Source organism: Opisthorchis viverrini, assembly GCF_000715545.1.
Source record: "Opisthorchis viverrini unplaced genomic scaffold opera_v5_55, whole genome shotgun sequence".
Classification (NCBI taxonomy): Eukaryota; Metazoa; Platyhelminthes; class Trematoda; order Opisthorchiida; family Opisthorchiidae; genus Opisthorchis; species Opisthorchis viverrini.
In genome coordinates, this window is record NW_008751709.1 from 1,649,030 (window position 1) to 1,656,888 (window position 7,859).

A 7,859-nucleotide genomic window follows, 5' to 3' on the forward strand; every position below is an offset into this window, starting at 1 on the left:
GAGGCGTGGCGCGCCCCCCCCCCCCCCCCCGAAGAGCTGTAACAGGAAAGAAACAGCCAGGTGGTGATTCCTGACTTTTAAGCATAGTATGCCATTGTTTGCTTTGTGAGATGCAAGCTGAAGACTAAGGATCACACCACTACCCACTAACTAGGAGCAAACTTTCTTAAACTGTACTTTTCTTCACGGATGCAAAGTCCATCCGGATATACAAATGTCTAAACGTGGCAGCTTTACCAGAACTGACTCACTCTTAAGTACCGCTTTGATGTTATTTCGCAAAGTAGAAGAATATTCGCTTCTATTCATAAAGGGAATTTTCTTCAATCGATTGTCGTGTGTCTCATGGACTGGAACCTTGATCTCTGCTCAAAAACTCCACAGTCAGTTGTGTGTTGATGCCTAGACCAATGAAACTCAGCACCTTAGTAGTCAGACTGTACAAGCCTAATTCCGATCAATCTATCGATATTTGTTATCACAAGTTGACTTAATCGAAGCTGTACCTCTGTGGGAAGGAAACACTAAGTATTGCATTGTCACAAGTATTTCGAAGGGATTGGTTCTTTCTATCAGTGGACTTCAAGCTACTCGTTGACTGTAATGCGAATCAGCGCTCTTATTAGGCTGGTCAACAGCTGCCGGCTTAGGCATCCTGTGACAGTCAAAAATTCGAGGCTTCTGAATTTCCTGACAAAAGTTTTCGTTTGGTTTTCTTCCCGTGGTTGAATGTGAGTGTCATTTTTAGAACAGGACTATGTAAACAAACGTGTGCACGTGTAAGTCAGTGCCATGAGACGTAGGAACGAGTGACGCAGTACGCAGCGGGTGAACTGCCAAACAAAAAGTACCTTCCAGCAGGCGATTACAACTTTCCAGAGTGTTCGATTTCCCTTCTACGGTTTTATCAAGCACTCATTAGACACGCCTTTATCCTTCGTCGGGAAACGAAATGCCAAAAGAGTTCTAAAACATCTTGAAAATCAATTGAAGTTGAACACTTAGTGGAACGCGAAAATAAACATTTATGTAGAGGAAACCTTAGCATGAGCATCTGACACACCAGGTTACGCGTGAATCTGTTACAAATGGATCAATTATCCAGACAATACTGATTTTGACAGCCAGCGCATTGTTGTAGATGTTAGTACTTCGGTTGAAACTTCTGAGTGATGACCATGTCAAAACGGCCAGGAACACCATTTTCCCCATCATCGGGTCGAAGAGCGATGCCACACAATCTGGCGGGTATTATCCACTTGAATGTGCATATGGGGTATCATTAGTAGAATAGTAGTAGAACAAACGGAAAAGCGAGGAAGCTCATTTTTGAATATTACGAATCTCGTTAACTTTCGAAAGTTTACCTCCGTGGATTACTTAGTAAGTTCGTCAAAAGTTCTCATCAGTAGGGAGTAAAAACTCAGGTCAGGCATTGTTTGTACCATCTGATAAAATCACTAGGTAATCGCAAGTACTGCTGAAGTGAAAAGTGTTTTAAGCTAGCCTTTCTTCGAGTAATTTTTGTCATCCACTGCCAGAAACAAAACCGCACTTGTCGCGGCTATGAACGTCTTCCCATTGGGTAGTTGTGTGACAAAGCACTGATGAGGCTCATTTGTGCTTGCATGCCGCTCTCCAGCATCCGCATTTGACTACCTAGTAAATCTCTAGTCCAAAAAAAACCAGCGATTCTAAGTTTCTTTTAATCCAAGTAGTTTTTAATTCGAGCTCTATCCGTATCTGCTAGCTCCTTTTTGCCTTTCGATACTTTTAGACGAACCAGTTTATGAACTCAAGTACTGGTGTTTGGTCTATACTATTGTAGCTCGTATTCTGCTGTTTTGTCATTTCATTTTGCTATAGGGACGGAATGTTTGAAAAAAGCGTGTGAAATAGTCTCAAGGAGTTGTATTCCATGTTCCAAAGGGATAATCTCTTCAGGAATATGACTGTCTATTGGGTAAATCTACATCACCTTGGTACTCAGTAAGATCAGCACTCCAATGAGTCTTATAGGTTGTAATATGAAGCCGAACCTTGGGACAGACTACAATCACTGCGAATGATACACAGTGTGCTGAACTAACATCTAATACATTGGTGGCCCCCTCTTTTCTACCATCGTATTTTGCCCTTGTGAAAGCCATTCTATTTCTTGCACCTTTGATGAGTTAATCCACTGTTTATACGGTTAGTTTCATCGAGGAATGAATTGTCTGAAACGTCCGAACTTGACCAACAGGCAAGCCTGACCCATTGACAACATGCGCACAAGTCTGGGTGTTCGACCACTACTTGCTTGTAATTGGCTGTTCGTTCAGACAAAGAGAGAGAGAGCAGTGTTGCACTTTTCGCATATTCACCAGACACGTTCCTTCACTGTGACCAGTCAACTGCGCACGTTCACCTACAGCACATGTTTTCGTCTCGTCTGTCGTAAGGTTGCCGGTATTCAACCGATCTTATCAATGGGATGCATGAATCTCCTGGATACACACTCTGTCGCAAACTGATGAAGTTATTGCTGTTTCTGGTCAGTGCTGCGCACCAAACAGCTTCAGAGCGCGGACCAATGTGCAGTTCACTCGATTGTGATTAATCCTCAGACGTTGTGGAATTACAAGAAGCCACCGAAACTGCTTTCCGTTGAGCAACTACCGATAGCCTAAACGTGTTTGTTCTCTTCACAAGTTAACCAGAGCCGCTGGAAGCGTGGCAGCCAACAAAGTAAAAGGCGAGATTAGACTTAAGACGTTGCTTCGATCTACTAGGGAAGCGTCTCCGCAAGATAGGATCACAATTCTGTATCCCGTTCGATCTAATGAAAAACTTTTTTTCAATTTTAATTGGACACTACTTAGAAGACTGATTAAAACTCTACTACAGTTCATTATCGGTTCTTGGGGTTTAACAAATAGACCTCAACTTTGGTCTATTTCATTAAATGCTAAGACTGCATCAGTTCAAAAAAGATGCTCCTATTCCTTGAATATCGCTTCAGTTGAAACGATGCTGACTGAAGAACGTAATAGACGACAGACTCAGACCAGTTTATAACCACCTCTCAAGCACTCTTCGGACAAGTTTGCTTTCATTCAAGAAATCTCGAATAACCGACAAGTAGGCCGTCATTAGACTGACATTCGACATATACCCGTTAGATCGCACAGCCCACCGATGTCCAGTGGCTGCAACAAGCGTTGTGCGCGTGACCGGAGAGGCCATATTTACTTAATTGGTTAGCAACATACGTTCGTGACCCTATTACCCGGTCTACTCCACACTTCATCGCGCTCCTTCGTTCCACCCAGCACGATTTCGGTAAGCAACGCTGCCTGCTCTCTCTCTCTCTCTCCCTCACGTGGTTGGTCGTCAGCAATCCCACCACGTCAACCTATAGCAGAATCGCGCAGTTCACTTTCGATCCAGATCGTGGTTTATTCGATTTGAGGACTGACTCAATATCGAACCCGCAGCCCATGACTCAGTAGGTCCTCCGTCAAATGGGATCAAGAGGGCATGAGCACTACGCATGTTCAGTCCACCATAGACTTTACGTGAGCGTTTGCTCGAAGATACTGTCAGCCATTTTCCTAACGTGTGGCGGATAGATACCTTAGCTTGGTGTCCGGTTTCAAAGCTTTCAATTGGTTGAAATGACACTAATGTTTCAGTTATGTGCGTGGATGTTTGGGGCCACGCTGCTTGACAGATCGTCAATTCAAGTGCTCCTGTTTTATCGGTGGATTGCATCAACCAGATAATTCAAATCGTAAAAGGATCAGGATATGACTCTGGCGGATCACCGCTGGATGTCCAGGAGGACCGCCATACAGCGCGATATTTAATAGTTAAAGTCAATTGTTTCAGGTCAACACATCAGCAGAAGATGGACACAGAACTCACTCTGTTGAGGAAGCATTTCAAAGCACAATCACCTTGCTGATATATGCTAGTTTAGGTTCATTAAAGCAGGTTCGCTACAGAATATACAATAGCCTTCTCGTAATGAAACTCAACGTTCATACTCTCGAGAAAAAAAACGACTTGGTTTCGGAATCTAAAGCGTCAAGCGATGGAGGATCAGTGGGTGATCCCAACCCTACGTCGGTTACTTTTAAGGCTGGCATTGAATCACATAGGAAATTTGTACCTATTTTGAATAGTACTACATCAGCAAGTATGTGACCAGACGATTCTTCAAAAATCTGTTTGACTTTGTGTGACATATGTCGTGATATTACCCGCTCACAAGCGTCTCCTCTACGTATAATTGATTGCAGTAATTGTCATTTATCTTCATGTGACTTCGATCATGAATTTGGTCAAACTCTGGAACAAACCGTGACTGACTTCAGCCATTTTGAGTCATCAGGTCCGACCCTGAATTTACATCTGTCTGATTTCACAAGAATGAGAATAGCGAAATCGAAAGATTTCACGGTGCTGAGGCCCTGTTAGACAGATAGGCAATCGAACGCACCAAAAGCCTTACTCGAATGACACGCACGAATAACATGCAATTCATATTAACATGAATTTCAACATACCACAGCACAAAACAATGAACAAAATGTCCAGTGTAAAAATTTAAGTGAATTTAACATCAAAAATCATTTTTGTTTACTGAATATCAGCGCAGCAGTTTTTTGAACACTGATTCAACCCATAGTGCACGATTGCTGTACAACCACAAGCTGAGTGATGCTTCTTGCATTTTGGCTCAATCTCGTCGACATACAATACATATTATGAAATATGACAGGACCTCAGTGATTTAATTTTTTCCTGACCCCCTAAGTGGATGACGAAGAACAGTGTATCAGGATCATACCCAAGTGATGATTTTAATGGGAACTTCAAACTTCAACTTTTGAATAAGTTTACGTAATGGAGTAGCGCTGGTTTCTGTGGCTCAGAGGTCGTTTTTCCCTATTTTCACCACACGCATTCACTCAGTGAGATGAAATGATTAAATAAAACGAACAAAAACAATAGAAATAGGACCGGATAATCACGCAACTTATACAAGCCAAACGGTGAATTCAGAAGACAGCCGTCAAAGGAACGTCATCATGATCATGATCACGATCATCATGGAAGATCATCGCGAAGGACTGTGGTTTCGTAGTTTGGTAGAAGTTACTTAAAAACTATGAGGGATGTCTGCTTTGCCTCTCTAATCTCCACGTTTTCAAAGTGCTCACTTACCAGCATAACAACAGTAAAATTGTCATCATCGTTACTGTACGATCCTCTGATAAGGCCGTGATCTCAAGGCAAGGAATTGCTAAGTTAGCCTAAACACACGATCGAGGCGTCCTATATGACAGGTAACGTGTAGTCTAATTCGATCTCGGTGAAACCAAATTCTACGAACTTCACCTGCGTTTTTTCAGTAGTCGCAATTGGGCAGCAAGCAGTATATTAAATTAAACGTGGACCGAGAGTATAAATAGGTAGACCGTGTTTCTATAAGAAATTAACAGTAAATAACGAGCAGAATTAGAGGAAAGCTTAGGGCTAGATTAAACCTTGGGCAGTTATCAACACAGGATGGCACAGAAAACGCAGTGTGCTATCGGACTAATGAAGCTGGAAAAATTTCATGCAGTTCAAAGTGGGACAAAATGCTCAACAACAAACCCAGCAATTAATGTGAATAAATCAAGTCGTGAAAACAGTTAATATAGAATCGACTTTGTATAGAATTGGATAGTTCAGTATTGAAATTTTTGAGCAGTCACCGAAAGGGCAATGTATTGGTCTGAGGAATAGGGAAACATGAATAATTATACCACGTAATTAATAGATGCTATAATCCCCATTGTCATACGCAACAACAGTATCAGCGTTAACATTGGTGCTTCACATTTGTCTAAGAAATGAAGCAAAAGATAAAGTCAAATGCCCAATTCCAGTCCACCACAAACTGCAAGACGCATCTTTTAACACTTAGTGGTAACTAACAGCACTAGCTTACTAACTAACTAACTAACTAACTAACTAACTAACTAACTAACTAACTAACTAACTAACTAACTAACTAACTAACTAACTAACTAACTAACTAACTAACTAACTAACTAACTAACTAACTAACTAACTAACTAACTAACTAACTAACTAACTAACTAACTAACTAACTAACTAACTAACTAACTAACTAACTAACTAACTAACTAACTAACTAACTAACTAACTAACTAACTAACTAACTAACTAACTAACTAACTAACTAACTAACTAACTAACTAACTAACTAACTAACTAACTAACTAACTAACTAACTAACTAACTAACTAACTAACTAACTAACTAACTAACTAACTAACTAACTAACTAACTAACTAACTAACTAACTAACTAACTAACTAACTAACTAACTAACTAACTAACTAAGAAGCACTGTCGATATCGTTTCGCCTACGCAACGTTTGACATCTTCGGTTCAACAGAACCAACATCTTGAGGATCCCTTCAATCATGACAGTTGGTTGCATCTTTACCTACCAATTTCTACATTTTCTTTGGTTTGCGACATCAAACGCCATTGAATTCTGGACGGACAGTTAGTTGGGATGCGTAACCCATGAAAGCCGTTGAGGTACACCGTGCCGGAGGCGTTCGGTAGTAGTATATCGGTTGGATAAGTTATAAGCTGTCCGATCGAGCTCTCTTGAGCAACGTTCAGGAACCATCAACCTGGTGTTTGTACTGAGTAATTGATCGCCTCTGAAGTAGATCCTCAGGTGGGTACTATTGAATGTTTTGATTTGATCCGTTAGTCTCTGTTTCAGAAGAACCGTCATCTCTGAAGGACGGTCTGCCGTTAACAGGCGTTTTCCGGAATGACGCTTTCTCCTGCAAGCGGTTCGTTATAATTTCCTTCTGGTATCCGTTCTTCGTTTAGAGCTCCCGATGAAGGCGTCACCTCTGAATCAATCGTACAATCTGCGCAGTTCCTGTGAGACCTGTCTGCCGAGCACTTAGTAAGCTTTCGTTTATACTTCATATCCAAAATGCTCTAAAAATGTGTTCACGAACCAGACTATGCTGATTTTCGGCAAACCTGTTCCCGAGGCATTGCATCCTTTTTCGAAGTGACGTGACATCGAGAAACTGTAAACCCTTGTTGACCTATTGCTCCACATTGGTGTTGAGTGCTAAATGCATCGAAATAACGGTGCTCAGAACTACCTCGACTTGAAGAGCGATCGTGACGGTGCATATTTTGACGTGCACTCGGGTAATATGGACTAGCAGAAGTTTTAGGCGAATCTTCGGAATAAGTTCTCTCCCTGCTGCTGCAGATACTCACTGGTAACTATCTTACTGTTTTTCACTCATGGTTTAGGGTCCTCACAGACCATGTTCAACATTTCATCCTTGTACATACTACTCTGCACGTCTAGAAATTCCGATTTTACGGATAACATCCCAGCAGAATTTCTTGTTGTCTGGTAGTTTCTTGAGCTACAGCGTTCTAAAACGGATCGCACGTTCATTCGATGTTTTTCCTTACGTGTTGATCCTGCTGTCACACGTATTGTCTGTCACAATCCTGTCAGAGCTGTCAGCCCTGCTACTCTCAAGTCCCTTTCCGGTAACCGTAATAACTTACTTCTGCCGACCTTCGTCCGCATTTTTGGTCTGCATACGATTTGAAAGCAGTAGAAACAGATTTATTGGAATCCGTCACCCTGCGCTGGATTGTAGGGCTGCCCCGGCCTTTGGTGATTGCCCCGGCAAGTGCTGCTTACTCAGAAATCACTAGTCTTACAGATAAGCAAACCACACTATAGTGGTGGTCAGGTTGGCTAGGCGGGATTACGCGAACATCGCCGGATGTCTAC